At 37.3% G+C, this 25,199-nt stretch overlaps 1 protein-coding gene across 6 annotated transcripts in view; it reads right to left on the reverse strand.

Annotated features, from left to right (window-relative positions):
• The window catches only part of itprid2 (ITPR interacting domain containing 2), a 67,558-nt gene extending 46,384 nt beyond the window's left edge, over positions 1-21,174 (reverse strand). For 2 of the 6 annotated variants that reach the window (XM_026913198.3, XM_026913190.3), the window contains exons 1-4: positions 20,985-21,173; positions 16,742-16,857; positions 16,229-16,565; positions 11,623-11,725 (exon numbers count right to left, since the gene is read on the reverse strand). The gene's annotated coding sequence lies outside the window, so the exon portion shown is untranslated. Of the gene's footprint in view, positions 1-11,622; positions 11,726-16,228; positions 16,566-16,741; positions 16,858-20,984 lie in introns of all 6 variants that reach the window. The other 4 variants (XM_026913199.3, XM_026913191.3, XM_026913193.3 and 1 more) reach the window with 4 other exon arrangements.
• Positions 21,175-25,199: the final 4,025 nt, after the last annotated feature.

The raw sequence follows: 25,199 nt of genomic DNA on the forward strand, positions 1-25,199 counted from the left end.
ACACACACACTCACACACACACACGCTCCGTTTCCTTCTGGAAAACTGAGAAATCGTCTGCTTCTATAAATACAGAGGAAATGTTACGGCACTCTGACAATGTGCTAGCAGCTCTATAAACACAGTGGTTTAAAGCCGAGTATAGGTTCAGCTTTAAAAGTCAACAGACGGAGAGTGACGGATGGGAAAGTCGAGCTTTGCGGGCAAATATGTGCTGCTAGACCACTGTGGGTATGATACAAATGCTACACTAACAGAACAAAGTGTGCTGTCGAGACGGCCATGTGCCCTGCTCTCTCATTTTCACTCACTAACTTAAATGCACTCATACACTTCTTCCTCACACGCATATTTACTCTCTCTCACATTTCTTCTTCCTAGTGAGGTGTGATTAAAATTCGTAAGTTTAAAGACAGGACTCCCAAACACCCTATTTGTTAGCCTCTTGAGCTTTGACTCTTCAGATTATATTCTCGCTTCACTTTGGATAAAGGCATCTGCCGAATGAATAAAATTCTCCTCCCCTGATAGATGAGGTCTCCGATCCTGCATTAGGTTCCTCTGCAAGTATCAAATAAAGTAGGTTTTATTGTCTTTCCTCTCGTCACTGACTGACAGTAATGTTAGGAAGGAAATATAGCTCCCCCCAAAATCCTGGCTCTACACTTACATGAAATAACATCAGACGAGTAGATATTTTTAAACAGTGATAGAGAAAAACTACGAAAAGGTCACTAATGTATTTGCCATTGGGTATTACTTGTACAACTTGCAGCACATAACACCAATGGGTTACAGAAAGTGAACATTCACACAGTTCAAACCCACACTCAATGAAGAACATGGACATTGTGTTGAATCCAATAAAATGTGTATACTGTGATACATTGCGTTACCATCCATAATTCGTCAAACGTTATCTCAAACCTACTCAAAATAAACTTAGCCCAACTAATACAAATTCAAACTAGATTTGGACATGTAAACATTTAGGCTATGTGCAGCACTTGAACTTCATGACAGCACTTCGGAACCACGTGAAAAGTCACTAGAGACAAAGCGTGATTTTCAAAGATGTGTAAAGTTGTGAAAACTTGTGTAAAGTCTTTTAGGCATTTGTAAGGTCCTAAGTCCATGTGTGAAGTTCTGCAGGCATGTGTAAAGTCCCAAAACCATGTGTAAAGTTCTGAAAACTTGGGTAAAGTCATCAACGTCCTGAACGTTTGTATGTATATTATATGTTAACGTGTGCAAAGTCCTCAAGTCCTCAAAGATACTACTACAACTAATGTGTCACCCATGATTTTTTCTGTTTTTGACAATAAGACCCGTATTTATTGAAGAAACACTTGCCTATCATTGAAACCAGATCAAGTCAGGCTCTTGGTCTTTGCAATCCCATAATGTCTCAAGCTCTTATTCACCACTCATCATAGAAAATGGGAAATTTTGGATTGTTTAAGAAATTTACTTACACCGTCATACAGTCTGACCACTCTGTTGACTCTCAAACAAACGTTTTACAACTATTACACTTAGTTTTGTCATGCTTCCTCTTCCTCTTCCCCAAAACGACTTGTATTCAAGATCATGAATGGTTTTTTGGCCAATAATCACCGAAGAAGTAAAAGCTACTGGCGTTTAACTGCAGCATCGTTTGATTGAACCGCATCTTGTCGGCTTCAGAAAGCTTGGCAGTTTTTTTAAAGGAGAGAAACTCGGATATGGATGCGTAACGGAGAACCATTTCACACTGTAGTTGAGTCAGACTAGTTTATACTACTTATAAAGACATCCTGGTTCAGTGTAGTTCAGAGGAACACCAACCTGAGTCAGGCCATAATGCACATGTCGAACTAGCTAATGACTCTCCCACACACACATAAATCCAGCTGTTTTGCTCATTAGAGCTTCTTCTCTGACAACAGCTAAAAACTTCCGCATGTGCACAACGACTTAGCGAGCATGAGGCTTTAAGAGTGCATCCTGCTCAGGGAGGACAGGGGGAAGCAATTCAGCTGCATCCATCAGCTCTAGCCAGTCTGTTTTGACAATGATGATGAGAGGCAGACTAGACAGACACGACTCCCAGAAAATGTGGTCCAGACACATTTCTCAAGACAGAACATAAAGGACAAGATATCAAAGCACTACAACACACTCCAAATAACCAGCAGCTTGTCTCGAAGCATGAAGAATCTGAAAAATGGCGCACTGTACAATTTTTAATCACCATATTCTTGGCATTAAAACAAGACAAGCAAAATATTATGAAAACCTCTACTGTGGGGTTATTCAACTTTTTTGTCAGGTGGCCCAATCAACATATCAGTCATGTTAGACGAAAGTATTCACATTTATCCACAATTTTTTTCTCTTTCTTGCCTTCCTTGCAATCACGGTAATTACTGAAACATACAAAACAATCCTATTAAGTGATTTAACCCCACCGTAGTGTGTATTCTTGCCAGATTTCAATGGGTAATCCTAATACTTCTTCAACTCTGAGCTTTCTGAACTTGTAACTCAATTTCTGCTGTTCTACATGATCTTACATGGATACTCTAAAGACGTACATTTCCCAAAAATCAGTTTAAACCCATGTCTCACCCTTGGTTCAGGGGATAATCTCACCTGGACACTGTAGGTTTGCAGAACTGCTGTTGTAATCATCAAGACTGTCCTGTGCTCGACCCAGAACTCTTATTCACAGTCTGCTCATACTGAACATCCTTTCAACACACTTACTTCTACATCTATATACTGTAATGACTTATTACAGAAGAGGTTGGGTTCCCTTTTCAGTCTGGTTCCTCTCAAGGTTTCTTCCTCATGTTGTCTCGGGGAGTTTTTACTTGCCACTGTCACCTCTGGCTTATTCAGTAGGTATTTAAATTTTGTGAAAAACCTGTTGGTCATTTTGTTGGTCTAGTAAATGTCTCACTGTGAGTTATCAAGGAAGGAGAAGCATCTTGCCGATGTTCCAGAGGAAAAAGAATAACACAGAGTTCTCCTATAAGCTGGATGTAGATAAAAGGGAAGCTGATTCATTCTAGCTTGCTGTCACTTTTTCTTCCTTTTGTCTCTGTTCATCCTTGCTTCCACCAGAGGCTGGGGTGGCAAAGTCCAAGAGTTTATGGAGGTCCTGTGCAAGCTGCCTCTCGGTTTGCCTAACCCGTTATTGCTCATTCTGTTTTGTTTTCTTTCAATCTCTATTGCTAAAAGAGCTATACAAATAAAACTGAATTAAACTGTACGCTGTGAATGTATCATCCCAATTCACCCTTAGAGAGAACAGAAAATAGTGCCTCCCTCCAGGCCTACAAAATCAGTTACAAGAGGAAATGGGAGGCCAAACATTGTGTGTCCAACACCTGGACATCCTTTCTGAGGAGCATCAGAAAGCTCCCATCATCGCCAGCTGTTTCTGCTCAATTCGCAGGAATAAACACTGATCCTATTATTAACTCAATCCCATCACAAGAGGATCTCCATTGGGACAAATCCGTTTCCAGATCAGGACTATTTTTAAAAGGCTTCGTGTATAGAACCCCTCACATTCATACACTCTGTGTGACCTCTTTTCAGTGGAACTAAGTACAAAACAGTTCCCACATCTCGCACCAGGTCTGATAAGTAATCGCTAACGGTTGACTGCATGTTTCTGAGATCATAATGAAACATGAGGAAAGAAAGTGCACTGGGGGTACTTGTTATTGTTATTTATCTATACTCTTCATACACTACTTGTTTAAGTAGTGCAACTTCATCACATAATGAAGTTCAGAACCACGCAACGAAATGTAAATCCTTCCAGAACTGGAGCTGTGTGTCGATTTGGGCGAGAACTGTAGTCCGATTGCTTGGTCTGGACATATGACTGACCACCATGTCCAGTCAGGGCCCCTAACTCCAGGCCAAAGCTATACCACTACCTAGTTAAAGTTTTAAAGAACATGCAAAAGCATAAACATAATAATAATAATCATTAATAAATCTAAGCAAGGTAGAGTATAATGGAGTTACCACCATGACAAGTATAATGTTGCATCACCTCATATTTGACACATGTTGAATAAAAATGAGGATCCTATTCATACAAAGTCACATGAATAACATCTTTTACCACAGATAAGTGCAATTGGGGTTGCATAAGAAATCGTTTCTCAAAGTGTCGAGTCTGCAACATTTGCACTGCATAAAACAGAGCACCACTTTTTGCTGTGACCACTGACTAGATGCTGTACCACATGACTTCATACGCAGACCTGAAATGCAGCGAGCCTACAGAAGAAACACAGGAGAAACAGTGCGAAAAAGCTGAGTGAATTTTAAAATGACCCAAATGCCCACTTGCAGTGAGAAGTAATTTGTCCTACACTATTGTTTAATATTAAGTATCGAATATTAAATTCCCTAATAAACAAAAGATGCATAAAAAACTGCGTTATGCATGTTTATCAAGACCAGTTTTCAGCTACAAGTGGCTAGGAGTTGAACAGAAACATTATCGTGACTAAGTATTTAACCAGACCATTAAGAATGCTGACTTGCTTTTAACTTTAGAAGGACACATAGTGCTTTCTGAACCCTTAACTGATTAAAGCTTTATACTGAATAGCAGTTCAGTGAATAGCATTCATCCGCTAGGAAAACATACATAGCTACCACACTCTGTTAAAGCAATGTAAGAATGTAATAAATATACATATTCTTTAAAAAAAACCTGGTAAAGAAACACAAGTGAGAATAGTGATCTCATCACAATTCATTGAAAATCATGAAGCCTTATATGCAATGCCTGAAGAGTTAGCAAATAGCTGAAATGTAGCCAAACACTTGCAGTTGGCAAGAAGGAAAGGTCTCTGCATTGCAGGCAGCAGGTGATTGACCAATAAAGGCCAATTATGGCATCTGCTCTTTGTGCTTGTTAAATAAGTTTATTTTCGTAAACTTCGAAATGACAGATAGTTAAACCTCTACATTTTCATGTTTTATGCCTTTTTTATATTCTGATGCCTACTGCATATTGAGAACATTTTAAACTATGGTACGTTATCATTTTTGACGTATTGCTCAACTGTTGTTGAGTAGTTGTAGTTATTTATTCAAGACCACATACAGTTCTACCACTACCACCTGATATTACTTACAATATTTCATAAAAACACTTAGTCAGATCTTAACATACTCATGTCACAATTCTTTGGAACATGATCAGTTTCTTTTCAAGAACTTACACGTAATCTCTTTCTTATCCAGCCTAAATGCAAAAATAAACAGGGCCCACAAAGAGAAAAGTACACACGTAACCGAACACAACGTCAAATTATTTTTGATAGAATGAGGTCATGTTACCAGGTTGAAAGGTCGTTACAGCAACAACCACCTTCGCGAGCATAACAAGATAAGACTTGCCAAACTTTAAGCTAGCCCTTCTTAGGCACGCAGGCAATGTTTTTCTCCCTGAAACAGAAACATGACTCCCAGACTGCAGCCACTCTGACTGACCTTTGCTACCGGCATCATATGCGACTTAAAGCTTCAGCTAACATGGCCCACTGACGCACAGTTCTCTATTGTGATATTGTTCAAGGCAGCATGGTTAGACGGAGTGTAGATACGAAAGGCAAATCCCTTCCTGTATCCCTCCCACAAATCCCTCAGGGATCAATAATGGGCCCTTTTAAGAACCAAAAATAGTACTTCTTTGTAAATTATCATTCCATCAATGCAAAACAATGCAGCGTGGATACAACGGCAAATACAATTCTAAAGGTTTTGCATAAAGCACCTGCATTACCTCAGGGTATCCACAGAGGAAATGCTTTCAGGTGGTAAAGCCTGAGGGAAATTTGCTCTCAAAATGAAATGAAAACACACGCTGAGTTCTCTACATTTCTCATTGGGATTTGGCAAGAACATGAAAAGAAAATCAAGACAGACTTCCTGTCAATGGAAGGGGGCAAAGCAACCCTGGCCATCTTTTTTGTTTAGCTGAAGTGACACACTGCTTACAGTAATGGCACTTTGCGTATCGCTTCGGGTCTTGCCAACGTTTAAGCCTTTTTCCGTTTCAGAGAGCAGCTACGCAAAAAGCGCCAACTATAAATTCAATCTATATTAAACCTTAAGAGCCTTAAGTAGATTACAGTTCTTCAGGAAGTGTTCCTTCTTTCCTGATTTTGATTAGCTTCAGCTTACCAGAGGTTCTTTGCCATCATTATTTGGCATAAAACTGTCAGCTGACCGGAGACAATAACCAGAATGAACTGGTTGGTCTATTATTGAGACACTACAGTAGAAATAACTACTTATGGCTAATAATAGTGAATCAAAGAACTGGACAAGAGAACAAGATAAGTAGATAAATAAAATACAGAAAATGAGAATGCAAAGGAAATGGAATCTTTCGAATAAATTCTCCAAAATGGCTTTCTGAGCTCACCAAGAACTTTCAACCTGGCATGTGCCAATATTGGAAAATATCAATTTCCTATACTCCATGGACCAGGTACTGATTACACCTATTTAGATATATATATTAGCCTTATTGTGGTATATTAATCTTTATAGGCTGCTAGCAACAAGGGTGGATAAATATATAATGATGATAATGATAAATATATTAGCTAGCCCACATGACAAGTGAAATCTTCCATGTGCTGCCCAGTTCCTTGTTTAGATTGCTCTGTTTTTTTAAACTGACTGGGCTAAAATGTGGCAGCTAACAATGTTATAACGTATAGCAAAGCTAGTGAGCAAGTTAAAATGTTACATTAGCACAGACTGAGGGGAAAAACAGGTATACAATCATTATTCTGTTCAACAAGTTGTTGCTGAAGTAAAAAAGATACTAGTCAATTCAGGCTAGCATTTTTGTTTATACGTCAGGTGACTGTTGTGCTAGCAGGAAAGTTAGGAGACTATTTTGCTTTGCACTTTATTGTTCCAGATTCTGAAAAGATCATCTGTCTTTCATCCACATTAATTAAACCGCCTAGTAAAAAAACATTCTACCGTCAACCAGATCACATCTCAGCTGATGTGTGTAGTGAAGCAGGTTGTGGGATTTCTTCTCTTCCTGAGTTGTACTAATAACCCAAAAACTAAGAACACAAACATAAAAGCTGCTTGTCCCAGGTGCCCAGGCTACTGAATTATTAACCCTTTAACAAGTGTCAGTGGTAATAATTAAAGGTTGCGTTACTCACACTGGTCATGAAACAGGGTCAGCCCATAGTACAAACCCAAACACTACTTACAAAATACATCAGGTGGTTTTCCTGGTATACAATGTAGGACAACTCTTTTAGAGACGACTGTGGCGTGATGGTAAAAGGTGCGTAGGTGAATGTTTACATTCATGTGTTATCAGCACCTAAATTTGTTCATGCTTTATCACACAAGCACTGCCCAAGAATGCCACCTATCCAGACAGCCTCCTCTCAAATGTAGTGCAAGTGACAGTATTTTTTTAATTATCCACAGTGACAACTATGTGCTTCATGAACATTCAAATACACTGAATTAGTGGCCTACTCCAGATCCAAAATTACTGACCATGTGCAACAAACGCACTGGAATTCTATCTTGTTTCAGCTTACCTACTTACACAGAGAATACACACACACAGGACACAACACGACATGTAGCACAAATAAGTAGGAGTATAAACTTCAGGCTTCCACATGAAATGACACGATCTGATATTTCTGATGATGTCCTTTATCATGCCTTAATGGTGTGACATTTCCTACAGTCACTAGGGAACAGAACTTGATGTGATTTGGGAATACAGCTTGAGTGGTTTGAGCCTTTGCTTATTTCTTTAGCCTTGTTGTAATAACAGGAAATACAGATGCTTTTGTTTTTTTTTACTTTTTAATTTTTTGTGTCTTGCTTTGCACTCAGCAGCTCCCTTTTAGCTCTTTGGCGTGTTCATTATCTCGTTGTGTTTCTGCTCAGTAGCACACTTTGTATTCAGCACATGGTGTTACTCTGCACCCAGAACAGAGCCCAGGCACGCAGAGGAAGTCATGAGCCAGGAAAACACACACACACACACACACACACACACACACACACACACACACACACACACACACACACACATCATTAGAGCACTCTTCAGCATTTACAAGCAGTGAATAAAAGGCTGAACTACATAAAGAAGGCCATGGAGATCTCAGCATCACTGACTGATATATCAAAATTCAACAGGTTTCAATGTATACAAGGAATCTGCAATCTGCCAATGTGAACAACCATCAGACACACCCTAGGGAGCTAGACAGCACTAATGCCTTGCTGGTGACTGCTTAATTTTAATTTTAACACCATATCAGCTGACATTATCAGTTCTCAGAATTTTCAGCCAAATTTGCATATTAGTCAAGCTGTAATAATAATAATAACTAAAAATTTCTCATGGCACATTATATCTTATATCTTGCAATATTTAAGTTAATATAATTAAATAACAAATAAGTTAAATAAGTAAAAAAAAACTTTGGTTTCAAAATGATATATTGATACTACTACACATATAAATCATTTACCAAGAAAAAGCACAAAATCAATTTTACCATCCACTCAGCTACTTGTTATGATGGAGCTGATCACAGTCATTGAGATACACAATGAAAAACATATTGTGATGCAACTTCGTGATATTGATCATCATGATCTCCACCTCTAGGTCACCATCTCAGGGAGTTTTTCCTTGCCACCGTCGCCCTGCTTGCTCATCAGAGACGGCACACACACACACTTCACTTTACTTTTGTTTGTGTAAAGCTGCTTTGAGACAATGACCTTTGTAAAAAGCGCTATACAAATAAAAATGAATTGAATTGAATTGAATTGAATAGGTTATCAGTCCATCTGAAATCTAATAATAGCTATTCGGACTATATCCAATGAGCCAGAATTTACATGCAGCATGCACCAGATACTGTTTAAGCCACACATCTACATTCGATTCTTAGACAGCCAATGATAATGTTGTATACACATCACCATGGTGCTCCCTTTTCCTGCAGCAAAATGAACACTTATCTGTAATGTAAACATATTCCCAAACAATACAGATAGAAAGAAGAACCCAAACCATGTTTGTTTAAACTACACCCAAGTGTTGTGGTGAGATGTTTCATGTGTATCTGAGAACTGTGCCTTATTTATCAAGCTGGATACGAACGGATTTATCGTATATTGTTCATACAAGCATTCAGATAAGTAATCGCAGAAAAAATGTTTGTATCCTACTCGTGATCCTGAGTGTGACTGCCTAATGTAACCCTCGATGGATCGGCTTCAGTTCATACAATTTGTGATGAGTTACTGCACTTTTATACACAGATTACGCCCTCAAGTTTAAATAGCCTGTTACACACAAATGACACACAAATTCAATGAAACCTAATAGGAAGCAGTCATTTCCTATTAATGGCACTATCTAAGGAAATATTAAATATGGAAAAAAATTATACAGCAAGCCAAAATAAATCCATAAATTAAGACAAATAAAATTTTATATAAAAAAAAATACCAATTATTCAAGAATGCCACTTTAGAAAAGGAGAAAGCGCTGCAATGACTTGGCATATAAGGCAGGTCTGCTTGTCACAGCATCTTCTTTTAATGCTGTGCAACACTTCATTAGAGTGAGCCAAGTGACCGATAAGTGACCGATCTGGTATGTCTCAATGTGTCGAATATTCCCTAGTGGGCTGTGTGACTTCCTATGAAAGCCTCCTACTTTTCCCAACACCGCATCGGGATGGGAGAATTGACGTGCAAAGGGTTTTCAAAGGGTTGTTATGTTGTTAAATGATATATATATATTTTTATTTGCGTACACATGAGTCAAAATAACTTCCACTTCTACCTCTGGGAACCCTTTTTGCCTTTTACTAGTCATTTTAGCGCTGTGAGCTTTGCCTTCTATGGAGTTTTGTACCCGTCGCCAAATGCAAATCAGCTGTGCCGTGCACACGCCTGGTAACTTACAGGTGACTGGCGTTCATCAACATATGCACACGTGTACGAGGAAAACTTTTGTAAATCCTGCAGAATGATGCTCTTACAAGCATTTTTTTGTATTGGATTTTTTTTAGATTGTTAAACTCATTACAGGCTTCATCTAATTAAATATGCGTACATTTGCATACTTAATAAGACCCTGAATATTTATTTCACTCTGACGACGCTCACACGAGAAACGCTTGTACAGAAAACTTTGTGGAATATTATCTCTTTATAATTTATTCAGGGAAATACTGTGCCGCATTTACAAAAAAAAATTTTTAGAATAAAAAGTATAATAGAAAGTCACTTAGCAGTATCTGCAAATGTGTGCAACTCTATCTGTGCTAGAAGAATGCAGGAAAACAGCATTGGGCTTTTCTTTCGTACAGGCACAGCCCTTTCAAACAGAGTAAAGGCAGACGAACAAGACAAAATCAGCCCTGGAGGCAGTGTGCGTGCGACAGAGTTTGTGTGTGTGTGTGTCTGTGTGTGTCTGTGTGTGTGTAGGGGTTAAGAGCCAGCACCATGTCCTGTACTGCTATTAGCATAACACTGTTTAATCATTAGCCCAATGAGGTTAGCGTTGCCCAGGGCTTCAGGCTGAGCAATGGGAAAAAACCATATGGAGCAATCAGGATGCGAATGCGACAACGGAACTAATGTCAGTGTATGCATACACACACCTACACACACACACAAATACCCGATGTATGCGATTTCATAGCTTGAGTACTAAAGCCCGAAACACTGTCCAGACGCAGCGTCATGCAGATAAGCAGAACTCTCCTTTGATCAAGGAGTACTTCACAGAGCAAGAACACACACACACACACACACACACACACACACACACACACACACACACACACACACACCCCCTTGTGATGAATATCAATAATACAAGCCTCGAAGGCGAGCTGGCTGAAATCCCAGGAACACAACGTCAGCAGAGGACATGATTATAAAACAGATGTGACCAAAAGGCCCAGCACAAAAACAACAGCGGAATTATCAGATTCCGATCCACAAACAATATTTAGATTATGACAAGATCTCATGGATCGCTTTGCCTCGTATCGTGGTTCAATATTGGTGTTGGGGGGAAATTAAGGATTCTGTTTAGATAAAGGTTCCTATGACTCAATATATCAAGAGATGAAACAAGTTTTCAAACCTGCAAAAACATTTCATGTTCCTTAAACAGGCCAGAGAGATTAGCTTGGACATTTTTTTTTTTATATAGTGATTGTACCAAAGTTAGTTATTTTACTTTTTTTTCCACCTGATGCAATTGCCATAACAGTTAATTGAGGACTTCTGGATATAAATTCAGCTTAATGCTATAACTCTGATATAAAACTACACTGCGAGAAGATTATAATATCTGCACATGCCACATTAATCAGGTAATTATCAGGTTGAACGAGGTGCTGTGAAGCGTCAGTAAAGATTAAGAATCTTACTTTCCACCTACTCCATTTCAATGAGTGAAGTTTCGCAAGACGAACTCACAAAAGACGAACAAGTGAACCAATTAAAACACAGGAGCTGGCTTTACACTGTTTATAATATTTTTAGAATAAAGCTTACCTGTTATTGCGTGGATATTCGCATCAGTACATATTTATTCTCGATTCTGATTGGTCAGAAGTTGATTAATTTTCTATAACAGCACCTCTGCGAGTAGTTTCAGCTGTAAGACAAACCACAGGTTTATATTCATGTGCTTTTTCTAATACGTTATCGTTTCTATAATAACAATTCATTCATTGTTATTACATAACAAAGAATGTATAAACGTTGCTGTGGTGAAGTTTTCTGAAAGGAAACATTTGTTTAACATTCATGAAAGACGACTTCATTCAGTTTCAGCACTTTGAGGTAAAGCTGTTTCTTTAAGTTTACAGAAAGTCAAGACAGAAATTCAAGACAGAATTGTGCGCTTTCCGTTTTTTTTCATCAATCAGAAATAAAATTAAAAAAAAGAGAGTCTGTTTAAAAAAAAAAAAAAGGCTGTTTACAGCCGTTATAAGGCATGTGATAACACGAACAAACTTGTTTCACGGACATTCCACAACATGAAATGTAACCATAAACAGATTAAACAGTATAACGTGTCATTCGTTAATATGCAAATTTAAAATACTTTATAAATTACTGGCACATAATAGGAATAAAACACTACATGATACGCTGTTATTGGAAAAGAATCCACCTCTGGGATGTAACAGTAACTCCGCTTTGCATCAGGCTGCAACACACCACCATGTCGTTGATTGTTTTCCAATAACAGCACACACGGAAGTGTTTTATTTCTTATTAAGCCAGTTTAAGCTAGCTATTGTAACTGAGTAGAGTCAGCTCAGCTTTAGAGCCTACATGTCATAAACTTTTGCCTTCATTACAAATGTATTCCTTTAATATTTCCCATTATCGCTTTATATAATGTCTTACACAATACACCATGTGCGGTATATGTTTATTTCTCATGTTACTCAGTCTTTTGTTCTGTCGCACCATGGTATGCGTGGAATAGGTGTTTAAACACTGCCTTCAGAATGCACTGATGATGTCACTTCCATCTAAACCCACAAAAGCTATTCTGCTTCAGACTATTACTTACATCCGCATTTGCCTTAGGGCTTTAGTTTGGGACTCACGTTGTCCACTTCCTCAAAAAGCGGCCAGGCTGAGCCGCTCTTGCTCAAGACACTACACTTCCTGTGAGCAAGATCTCCAGTGCACGCATACTCATAATGCACTTAGCACTAACGTGACTCAAGGAGCAGAAATGAACTGGGCAGGGCAGGGCAAGCTGCACCAGCGTTTACTGATCCTCCGCATGACTGTGCAGTGTCTCTTTTCCCCCTGAGACAGGTCAAAGGTCACTTCCACCTCCAACAATGACGATGCATCAGAAATCCTCTGCTCTGTGATCCCTGACCTTCAGAGCTGTCTGATACTGTTTTGAACACAGACTTCCTGTCTTGCTGTAACAACACAGCAATGCTTACCAGCTTATGGGAATGATTTGCAGAGCTGCAAGCTCTTGCTAATAGCAATGATAACACAGAGAGAGAAACTGATTCCTTTGGTTTGTTTGATATTTGGTTTGGACTGGTTTAACACCACACGTAATTAAATAAACCAGAAGATTTTTTTTTAATGCTGGCTGAGAGGCAGGAAGGGCTGAAGAATCTTTCATTCATTGGTCAGAACTATAGTTAAATAAGTTCATAAGAATAAGAAATCACAGAAATCACCCGAGCAAGGAGAGCCAGAACAAAATAATTATATTAGTAAGTAGTTTAAAAATGATTATTTAAAAAAATTTTATGCATCACATCCAGCGTTTATTTTCGTTTTTTTCCCCATTTCAGTCTAGAGCACATCATATTTCTGCAGTGCTACAGCTCTGTTTTTTTTGGCTCTGTTTGCATTTCATGGCTCAGTTTAGCAGCTCACATTCACCTCATTCAAAAAAAAAAGTCAATCGAACTGAACTGAGACACTCTCGGCCTGGCTGTGGGATCACCTGTTTTATTTCTTTATTTTATTTTTATCAATTTATTTCTATATTTTGCATGCTTCAATTTTGAAAAGGTACTGGGAGTCACATTCAAACGAAGAGTGTACGTGCTATTTTAGGAGTTCAGCAATAAAAACGGTCCAATTTCTCCGTCCACCTTCCTACGCTAGATCCTCGACAGCATCGAGTCACTCTGACTCAGTGAAACAACAGATGTCAAGAACTTACAAGTGTGACAAAAGGTCAGAGTACTAGTGTTCAAATATTACAACAGTCCCACATTATAAATCTGGAATAATAAAGGCTTGAGTCTGCAGAAAATTCATTACAAGCATTTACCCAAAAAAAAAAAAAAAAAAAAAAAAATCCGTCTTCCATATTAACCCTATCAGACTGGCCATCTAACCAGTGGAAACAAATTATGCAGTCTGCTTATCATGTCTTCAAATAAGAGAGATAATTCAATTCCCATGACACTAGAGACACTGTACTAACTACACTTCCTCAGTTTGTCAACCTAGACCATTTCCGTCAGGAATTATTCTTGTGTATACATAGAAAAGCTGGGCAATATCATGATATAGTATTGACACTGTTGTAAATGATGTCGTTATACACGTTTTTGAGATATCACAGGTAACATCACAGGTAACATTTACGATCTGATTGGAACTTGCAAAATTTTGACGTTTTGTACAGAATCTTTTAAAATGTTCCTCACTTTTAATTAACACTGAAAAGATCAGTGAACTTATTTATTTATTTTTTTTTAATGCAACTAGTTTGTTAACAATCCTCTACATCATCACGCTTATTGCTTGACAAAGGAATGTCTTCAAGTATCACGATATGATTTACTTACTTACTGTGATGGAAGTGTGACGTGACGGGCTAAGCAGTAACTCTTATAGTGGCATTTATTCAATTAGTAGAATGCTACTTGAAATTCATTAATTGATTTTCTTTGTCTACAAAATGAAAAATACTGGCTTATAACTTTTTTTTCTTCAATTTAAATGTAAATCCTTTAACAGCATCAACAGACACACCTTCAGTAACGGTCCAAAACAAGAACAAATGTTAGTGCTATTTTTCATAAAATAAGATAAATTGTCATGATACTATTTACTGAGAGGATCATGGGTATCATCAGTACTTGCTAAGAGAATGCTGAATCACTTAATCTTAGGTAAGAACTAAGTTAAAAAATAAATAAATTAATTAATGAAATAAAAAAAAAAAAAAAGGTTATGCTGTAAATAACAACAATGGTGTTACACTCTTATATTAAACGCTATAGCCACTGTAGCTGATTGGGTGCTAGTCCATTATGCTATTATTGTATTTTATAAATGCTTTAACCAATTGTTTGTACATTATTTTCTATTGAGAAGAGTTGCTTTTTGTTAATATTGAAATGAAAAATTGTTTAATTCCTTTATTGGTTTGGCTGTCTGTTCCACAGCCTGTAAGCACACCACTAACTAACTAGTATAGATGGCACTGATCCAACGACCAGGATCAGTATCGAGCCAATAACAAGGATTGGATATCAGAGCAAAAAAATAAATAAATAAACAATAAAATCCTGTAACAAATGGAAAAGAGTGGAATTGAATTTAGAAAATATTTTTTGTAATGTTTATTTAAAAAGTTATCTCAATGCTTTATTCTATGTTGGCATGTAAGTAACAGGGTTTAATGAAATGAAAAAGTCATGTTTATAGCTATATATTTTTCCTGTATTATTTATAAGTAAAGTGCTTCCAAAAAATATAAATATATCTAATCTTAAAGCTTAGATTGTTTTTAAAGGAAAAAGAATATTACATAGGTATCAATATATCGGCTGATACTCAAGGTTTTAGTATTGGTATCATTATAAGAAAAAAAGTGGCATTGTGTCATCTCTGCTAACTAATAACTAATTCATCAATTAATACGAATAAATAATTATTGAGGTATTTATTAACTTATGACATCATCAAAATGTCTTTAAACATCCTGATACCTTTTTCCCGTATTGCAAATGCTAATATTACAATACAGAGTAACAAAATAATGAAACAAAACAAAAATACGTATATAGAATACGTTGTAGTGTGCGTTGCTTTGCTGAGAAACATCGGGTGCTTTTTAGAAAACCACATAATGGAAAATGACATTTGATGACTTGTGAATGAACTTTTACACATATAAAAAAAAAAAAACATCGATATATTTAACAAAAAGCATGAAAAAAAATAAAGATAACTAAAAAAAAAATCTACAAAACTACTATGAGTAACAATGTAGTGAAGCACTATTATTAAAGTCTTAACAACACTCGCAATGCTCGTGTAAAAGCTTCTGAATGTATTAAAACTGTACGTTTCAGAAGATTTTAAAGGAAATGACATCGTCAGTACATTCTTTCGACTGAGTCTAAAGACCTTTTCCACACATACCACAGAACAGACACAACAAAAGACGTGAAAGATGTGAAAACATACTTCTACCCTTACTTAGCAGCGCGTGTTACAGACCCGCTAGCAGTCACACAACCGTGATTTATACAATTTCACCCGTTTAAAACAGTTAGGTAAGTTTCAACACTGCACTCATGTCCAAAACACCTGCCACAATGTAATAAATAATCCCGCAAAAAACCCCACAAACGTTACTTACTGACAGATAAGGCAAGCTCCTTTCTTTTCAGGTTTATGTGCGAGGTTTTGATCCACATTGGCACGTCTCCTCTTTCAGCTGCTTTCACTTGGGAGAGAGTACCGACTCGTAGCCAAACACGCTTTCACAATCGAGGCAAGAATGTAGAAACCCATGTGACACTGTGTCAGATCCACCCATGTTAGCTCAGCAAGTAACACACGCACAATGCCGCCCACACACGCACACACACACGTACACACACACACACACCTGGACACAGTTATTTGAAGAAGCTCATAAGAAAGTTGTCTCGTTTGCACACCGTCCTGCTTTTCCAATGTCAACATTGGAAAATCTGGAGAAGACAGAAAGCACAGCATGTGGAAGCAAGTCGCTAATCCCACCACAATAAAACAAACCTAATAAAATAGACATATTTTAATCCATGCCGAATGTTATGGATTTTATTTACTTTTAGGCTATAGTTTTAAAAGGAGTGGACTGAACACAAGGACAAATGCAAACAACTACCTCATGACTGCTTTGTTTGCCACACAAGCCTATAGGTCGTAAACGGTTATTTCCATGTCTCTCACGCGAACACGCCCTAGGATGATTTAACTCCTGACTGCTAGAGCACAACCATGCTATAGAACGACAAACAAGATGAAAGAAATTAATGAAAAAGGCAATTTGCTCACTGTAGTCATAAGGTGCATGATGTTAATGTTGCAAGAAGTATCAAAAGTTCACTACTGTCTTCAATACTGCAGTGGAAATCTGTTCAATACTTTAAGTTTCGATACTTTCTAGTCTCTAATGTTTTGTATTTGTTTTAAAAAAAAAAGTGCTATAAATGTCAAACGATAATTTATTCTTTACTTTTTTGTCATTGTGTCATTTTGGTCAAAGCTTAAATCTTTCCAAGTCAAGTGTCAAATCAGAAGTCCACTGTTCCCTCTAAGCTGTGGCTGTGTACTTCTGATGATGCTCCCATGCAGAAAAAGATAAAATCCATGCATAATACAGAAAAATGTGCAGAAAAAATAGACATTTTCACACTTTAGGGTTACAATAAGATGAACAATATTGGCAAATGCAGCTCGCAATCATTGCAGTGTCCCTAAATGCACAAATAATTCATGTAAACATTCATACTTGAGCTTTCACTTATTTCCCACCAATGTGCTTATGAGAAAGTAAAGTTTTTTTATTCCCCAGGATGAGGGTGATGATTTTAAGATTTTTAAAAGGCAGCACCCACATCAGTTCAGCATTTCAAAGCATCTGAATCTCGAGTTAGCAGCTTTTAAGTCCAAGTCAAGCTTAAATCATTTCATTCTCACATTCAAATCAAACCTAAAGTCCTTAAGCTGCTAATTGGTCAAGTCTAACTCAAGAAATAAACATCTCTCAAACCTAAGCTGAGACTCAAATCAGCAGATCTACAGTCATCTCACCTTATCATCCATGTCAAATCTAGTCTCTATAAGATTCTACTAGACTCAAGTCCAAGTCAAGATTCAAATCTTCAGATCTTAAGTCCAAGTCAAGTCACATGTCATAATTCCTTAAGGCATTTCTACAATGAGATGCATGACGATAGAGTTTCTGAAGAACTTCCAGAAAAACAGTAGTGCTCCATTTTTTCCAAACTGTTTGATTTTAATGCCTTTATTTAATGTCTACAAAAATATTTTTTATATTTAAAAAAATTAGGAAAAAATAAATAATATTTAAAATGAAATCTATAAATATTTTAACATTTATCTACAAGATTTTCACAAAAAAGTGAATAAGAAAATACATTAAAAATTTCAATATCCATGTTATCTCAGAAAAGCATATTGTGACACCATTTAACATGATATCGATATCGTATCGTCGTATTGCCCAGTCATCTCACTTTCAAAATCAAGTCAAATCCAAAATCCCTGAACTGCTACTAAAGTCCAAATCCAGAATGTTTGTACATTAATAGATTATATTAAGCTGCAGCAAGGCAGTTTGAGGAACAAACAATTCTTCACATAGCCTATTGACACATCATGCGCACAGCATTTAGGAAAAGTCATCTTCTTAAAGGCATTATATTATATAAACATATTATATTTCATTATTACTACAACACTGCTATCTACTTAATTCCCTCCTTAGGAAGAAAGCAAGAATGTTGGGGTCATGTGCTATCACAATGTACTGTGTGTGTGTGTGTGTGTGTGTGATTACAACATGCCAACATTATAATCAGACAGACTATTTTCAATTAATTTAATCACTTCACTTAGCAATACTATAGAGCTTTTCTTTGGAACGCTGAACCACTCCCTTTCCAGAGAGCTGCTGCCACTACATGTTTTTCCTGAAAATGCAACAAGCCACTCCTACTCGTTTGCATTCTCAGTGTTTTTCCCCATCTCATCTCATTCCCCATCCACTGCCTTATCTGAAATTTACCTAAAGCACACTGGGTATGAGCTGTAGATCTGAAACACAGAGCCATTTTGTGCATCCATAATCAGGCCTTAGAGCTATATGAAAAACGCCATGTCCAACCAGGTGGAATTTATGTAAGGAATAAAACACGATTACAATTTGTATTTATTAAAGAATGATACGTTATATGTTTTATTAGGTTTAATAAAGTTATGGATCATCTATGAAACAGATTAATTCCTGTTATGACTTACGTTATTGCAGCTATAAACAGCTGCTCCCTCACCAGCCTCTCTTTAACAACGATAATAATAATAATAATAATAATAATAATAATAGTAATAATGAACACAGCTTGTCACATTACTGAGAAACAGCACAGCACAAAGCCATCGAAGACCTGAAGACTTTCCGTGTCAGGAAACCTAATGCTTACACCGACACTGGAGACTCCTTCCATAAATGCTATTTAAACATCTCCTCACAGAAAACGTCATCATATCAACAATAACACGATTCCTTATCCGTTTATGGGGAGCATCCGCCATACTAGTCCCTGTGTAAATTGTTACCATAGCGACAATGATGTAATAGAAAAAGCACACTAAAATAAACCTTGCAAGAGGAACTACTGTCATAGAAAATTAATCGATATATCCTGACCAATCAGAAACGAGCTGTCAACAAAGCTGTGGAATAACATATAATACACACAGACAATCAGCAAAAATCTTCAGAAGCGAATGAAGTAATGATTTACGCAGGCATATTGAACTACGCTAAACTAGCAGCTATAAGCTTCCCTTCCTTCTTAGCTACATTAACCTCACAACTCCAGTGCAAAACTAAATCAGCAAACGTTATGAGAAGTCCTGGTGATTGACAGCCTGTGAGGAAGACGAGAATTGTGTATGTTTCTTTATAAGCTGTTCTGTTCCTCCTAGATTTCTTGTAAAATCCTGGGAAAGCAATGAAGCTGCTACACCACTGTTTTATATGACTTGGCAAAGGAAATGTACACACAGCCTGTGTGAAGCTGCAAGGCCTCTCTAGTGAACTGGATCTACTGGATATATGAGCATTAAATCAAACAGCTTGGAAATATTAGATAATCGATAGCATTTATCTGATTTATCAGAGGAACTGACTTAACAGATTTTCGAGGAGCAATCATGTATAGTACGGTAAAAGATTACACAAAGGACAACAAACATGCAGATAAAAGAGTTTACAAAACAACTAAGTAAAAACAAAATGTATGTTTTTTTTTTTTTTTTTTTTTACAGCACAAATTTTGTAGCACTTGTTTGGCCAAAACAAACAAATGAATAGAACAGACTTTTAAAATTACCATTCAAATTGAAAATTACCATTCTTTTCTTTTCTTTTAATTTTTTGGCACATGTTTGCACAACAATAAAACAAACCAACATTTTTATTTATTTATTTTCTGATTTTGTGGCAGAAGTTTGGCCAAAACCAAATAAACTTTTTATTTATTTGCTTGTTTGCTGTGCAATTTTGTGGCACAAGCTTGGCGCAAAAAAAAAGAAAAAAAAAAAGAATGTATTTATTTATTTTCAGATTTTGTGGTAGAAGTTTAGTCAACCCAAACACACATATTTACTTATTTGTTTGTTTGTTTGTTTGGGGGTTGTTTGTTTTGCAATTTTGTGTCACTAACCCACAAAAAAAAAAAAACATTTATTTAGTTATTTTCAAATTTTGTGGCAGAGGGCTGTCCAAAAGAAAAAAATCTTTTTTTGTTTATTTATTTCCTGTTTTTTTTGTTGTTGTTGTTGTTGTTTTCAATTTTGTGGCACAAGTTTGGCAAAAATAAAGAAAAAACTAATAAAATATATGAATTATTTATTTCCTTATTTATTTGTTTGTTTATTTTATTTTTTTTTTCAGATTTTGTGGCAGAAAATTGGCCAAAACCAAACAAACATTTTATTTATTTGTTTGTTCATTTTCAAATTTTATGGCAGACGTTTGTCCAAAAAAAAAAAAAAAAACAAACAAACAAACAAACACTTTTTTTTTTTGCCCACAAGACTTGCGCAGTAGCAGCAGCACATGAGCAACACATGCAACCCACAGTGTGAAATAAACCAACATGCAGTATGAATATGTACATGTGAAATATTTGTGCTGGGTAAACAGGCATTAATGCAGGACTGAGTAACAGTGCATTGCTAGGCATGATACAGCAGGACACACTGCTACAGTGACTGAGACTGAAGAGTTCAGGACATTTCTCCTGCAGAGTGAAGGCGTTTTTATAATAAACACTGCACAAACATTTCACACAAACACAAAGTGACAAGAGTCTCACCATGCTTCAGTGAGCTGTCGGAGTTTGCAGCACACTCGCAGATCACACACACTCCAAGCTGAACCGTGGCATCTGCGGGAAAAGTGGGGGAAAAAAAAAAGTTTCCCAAAACTTCGTCTAAACTACTATAAGATTTCCTCTTCCGGAAAAACACACACAGCCAGAGCGCGAGCGCGAGAGAGAGCCAACCTGCGACCTAGTGCATAGACAAGAGCACTACATAGGGTGTGACATCATGACGCACTACACCCTATTTAGTGCACTTAGTGTCCAATAGGGTGCTATAAGGGATGGAGCCGAGCATAGAAAGGGCGGGTCAGGTGGAAAAGTTCTCCTAGTGTGCAGCCTGCTGGGGGAAATGAGCAGTGCACAGCAATAACATCAGCCTGAACAAGACATGGGAGGAAAATTGAACTAGAACCTTAAGTAAAAGTGCCTTTTTTACATTATTAGTAATAATCCTTGGATTGTCAAGGATTATTGATTATTGTCCAGGGTTGGGGGTTCGAATCCTGCCCCTGCCCCGTGTGCTCTCTCCGTGCTCCAGGGGTTTCCTCTGGGTTCTCCGGTTTCCTCCATGCGTTGTCGGCTGATTGGCATTTCCAAATTGTGTGAATGTGTGTGATTGTGCCCTGTGATGGGTTGGTACACCGTCCAGGGAGACCCCCTGCCTTGTGCCCCGAATTCCCTGGGATAGGCTCCAGGCTCCCCCACCGCCCTGTGGAGGATAAGCGGGATGGATGGATGGATGCATCATTTTTAGTTGATGATGTGTAGTTGTTAAGTTAATACTTACTCTTACAGGAAAAAATAGCAAATATGATGTTTTTGTCATCTCTTCTAATTTATTCATTCATTTAATTACATCTCTGTCTGTGTGTTTATTTTTATCTTAACTACATCGTTTTATTTTAGAGGTGTTTCCTTAATATCCTTAGAGTTTTATGAGACTTCTGTACAGCACTTTGGTCAAAGTTGGTGAAAGTTGTTTGAAATGTGCTATGTAAAGAAAGTTGACTTGACTGGACGTAATTCTATGAATTGCAAATCAGATCTGTAAAATTCATAAATGAGAACAAACCTCATATTATCATTAGTAATGCCAGTATGGTGTCCTTGTTACAACTGTGAAACAAAATTTACATTAACCTCACAAATCACTGATTACACTGCCAAAGCACATGATCACAACAAACAACTGTGTAACATTATGAGGGAGTGGTTCTGAAACAAATATGGAATATGCATAATCTGGTGTATACAATCTCCTCCGAAACTATTGGAACAGTAAAGCCAATTCTTTTGGTTTTGCTATACACTGATTTCCTAATATTTACATCTAGATTTGTTAAACAACTTAAATCATGGCACCTTTTGTTTGAACTCACCCATTTTTCAAGTGATCAAAAATATTGGAACATGTGACTGACTGGTGTTTCTTGCTGCCCGGGTGTGCCCTGTTAGATTGATTGTTTATACAGTTAATAACTCTGAATGTCTACTCTTGGTTTGAGCCCTGGATTTCACCTGTGAAGACTACATTTGTTGTTAAAAAAGTATAAACCAACATGATGACCAGAAAGCTGTCTATGGGAGAAAAGCAAGCCATTTTGAAGCTGAGAAAAGAGGGAAAATCTATCAGATCCGTTCCACAAGAATTGGGCATAGCCAATAGAACAATTTGGAATGTCCTGAAAAAGAAAGAAACCACTGGTGTACCAACAACCCGACATCAAACAAATAGGCCAAGAAAAACAACAGCAGATGATGACAGAAACATTCAGTCAGTGACATCACCAGCAACCTTCACAGGGCAGGGGTGAAGGTATCACAATACACCGTTTGAAGAAAACTTTGAAAGCAGAAATGTCAAGGCCATACCACAAGATTGAAACCATTCATCAGCAGTAAGAATCTGAAGGCCAGATTGGAATTAGCAAAGAAATAGAGATGATCCACAAAAGTTCTGGAACCAAGATTAACCTCTACCAAAGTGAAGGAAAGGCCAAAGTGTGAAGAAAGGAAAGATCTGGTCATGATCCAAAAAATACGAGCTCATCAGTCAAGCACAGTGAAGGTAGTGTCATGGCTTGGTCTTGCATGGCTGCTTCTAATATGGACTCACTAATCTTTATTGATGATGTAACTCATGATGGTAGCAGCAGAATGAAGTCAGAAGTCTACAGAAACATTCTGTTTGCCAATCTACAGAGAAATGCATCCAATATAATTGGGAGGAACTTCATCATGCAGCAAGACAATGACCCAAAACACACTGCCAACACGGGAAAGGACTTCATGAGGGGGAAAAGAGTGCAAGGTTTTAGACTGGCCGAGTCAATCACCAGCCCTTAACCCAACTGAGCAGCATTTCACCTCCTGAAGTGGAGACTGAAGAGAGAAACCCCCAAAACAAATAAAAAATGAAAACATAAAAAAAAACATCACAAAAGAAGAATGCAACAGTTTGTTGATGTCAGTGGGTCACCGGCTTGATGCAGTTATTGCAAGCAAGGCATATGCCACCAAATATTTAGTGTTATTTACTTTAATACTACCTGTTCCAATACTTTTGCTCACCTAAAGATCGGGTGGTCTGCCACCAAAGGTGCCACGTTCTATGTTGTTTAACATGTCTAGATATAAATATCAGGAAATTAAAGCTCTGATCTATCATCTCATATGCATCTTTTGATCTCAAGCCCAAATGTCTTCAGTGTACAGCAAAAACAAAAGAATTAGCCTTGACGTTCCTTACCATATACACGGGACTGTAAATAATGTTGTTTTAGCTTGATTTAATCGTATCACAAGTTATATATTGGATTTGAATATTGTTGTCATGACGTTATTGACACTTATGAGAAATTTTACATTTATTTAGAAGTCATATTTTTAAATATCAAGTGAGAAGGTTTATTTTATACCACATGTTTATCATACACACTGAATGGCAACAAGGTGATGCAGAAGCAACTGTACTTGTACGGGTAGGCAGCTGTTAACTGTAGGCCTAATTCAATCTAAATCAAGATTGTTCCTGTCTCTAAGACCAACAGAGATGAAAGAGTAAACCTAATAAATTATACTGTAAATTGTTTTCTGAAATCCAGAAAAAGGCAACATGAATGTAATATGGCATACACTAAAATATACACACTACAGGTGTACTAAAGCAGGATGTAATAATGTTGTGATGAAGTGTCTCCCCCTGGTGGCCAGAAAAGACCTTGTCTTCTGTGCTCTATCACAACTATTAGAAGTCCAAAACTGGCCTATTTGCAGATGAAGAATTCAAGAGTTTCAACAAAACTCAATCACAGAACTGAACACAACTGTTTCTTTCTTCTTCATTTTTCTTACTATATAAAAAAACAATAACCTGCAGAATGCAAGGCAGCATGTCAGGTGTTCACAATTTTTTTTCAGACATCATAATGTTATGTTATACTGTCTAACAACTTGAGGCAGTTGATCAGAAGGCCATGAGTTCATGCTATACTGTACATGAATACTGTATGTGACAATAAAGGCTTTCTTTTTAATCATTTGTAATATATACTGTAGAAAAATGATTTATATTCTATTATTATATACAGACTTGTAAAATGGTTCCTTAGATTATGGTTGGGGTCATGATGTCACACTTCATAACACCCATCGATGGCAAGTAACAGCCTAATTAACAACCCATTCATCTTCACTGCTTTATCCTGGTCAGGGTCATGGTGGATCCGTAGATGTGAGGAGTCTGAATTCACCCTGGATGGGACACCAGTCTATCACAGGGCACCATGCAAACTCTCAAAATCACACTCTCATTCATACCTAGGGTTCATTTAGTATATCCAATCCACACAGCATGCTTTTGGACAGTGAGAGAAAACCAGAGAACCTGGAGAAAACCTACATTACCACAGGGAGAACATGTGAAACTCCTAACAGACAGTAACCTGAGCTCAGGATCGAACAAGGGACACTGGGGCTGTGAGGCAGTGATGCTATCTGCTGAGCTACCATGCCATTTATTTATTTGTTTACTTGTTTGTTTGTACATTTTATATTACATTTACATTGTCACTCAGCAATCCTTCTTCTCCAGAGCAACCTGCAAAATGTGTAAAAACAATTAAAGTGATGAAGAACCCTTTGAGAAATGACAGTTTCAATGATGCATAAACAATAATTAGAGACAGCACTGATCCGATACCCAGT

This window comes from Pangasianodon hypophthalmus, chromosome 5 (assembly GCF_027358585.1).
Source record: "Pangasianodon hypophthalmus isolate fPanHyp1 chromosome 5, fPanHyp1.pri, whole genome shotgun sequence".
Lineage (NCBI taxonomy): Eukaryota > Metazoa > Chordata > Actinopteri > Siluriformes > Pangasiidae > Pangasianodon > Pangasianodon hypophthalmus.